This window comes from Coenobita brevimanus, chromosome 102 (assembly GCF_032717465.1).
Source record: "Coenobita brevimanus isolate Jiangsu-jjx chromosome 102, ASM3271746v2, whole genome shotgun sequence".
Classification (NCBI taxonomy): Eukaryota; Metazoa; Arthropoda; class Malacostraca; order Decapoda; family Coenobitidae; genus Coenobita; species Coenobita brevimanus.
In genome coordinates this window covers 9575706-9576476 of record NC_137055.1, presented here as the reverse complement: position 1 = coordinate 9576476, position 771 = coordinate 9575706, and positions in this window count along the sequence as shown.

Below are 771 nucleotides of genomic sequence, written 5' to 3'. Positions count from 1 at the left end.
ATGAAAAAACCTAGCGTGGCATTCTCGTGGCTGACTAACATTTCTTCCTTGCCTATTTATTTCTGATTCTGCTCCGTTACTATATTCTTGCGTGTTATTCACTTTTTCTATGTCGACATTAAAACGATATAAGAAGTAAAACAGAGGATATTTATTGGTTATTTGGAAGAGAAATCGTCAAGGAAGTGGTACTAGGGAGCCTCCTTACCCGACGAGAAGGGCCTTAGAACAAAGGAATATATACATAAAAATGCGTCTAGACATACTGAAGGATGGAGCTGGAGGCGAAGTTAAAATAAGCTCCTAGATCTTTTTTTTTTTTTTTCCATTGCTACCTCAAGACGACAACAGCGACCTGAGAAAAATCCATTTAACATCTTTGTATTTCATTATTGTTTTCTCCGGACAATCCTCTCTAGTTGAGAAGAAAGTTTTTTAATTGGAGGGTTTATATACGGCCTCCAATAACTCCTTTAACGACAAAAAATTATTCCAGCCTTGAATAATGTCTTGGTACCCTGGGTAAAATTAATTACATGCTATCGTATTGAACAGGTTGAAGCAGAGGATGTATTCTAGTAGTGGTAGATTAGTAGTAGTTGCTGTTGTTCTTGTATTATTACAATTAATTAGTGGTAGGTGGTGGGTACCATCATCCACTCACTTGATGTAGTGCTGCCTACTTCATCCCTCACCTTTATTATTCCTTTTCTGTGTCTGTCCTCCTCTCTTCCTATTTCTCCCATCTTTCCTTTCACATTTTATTACGTT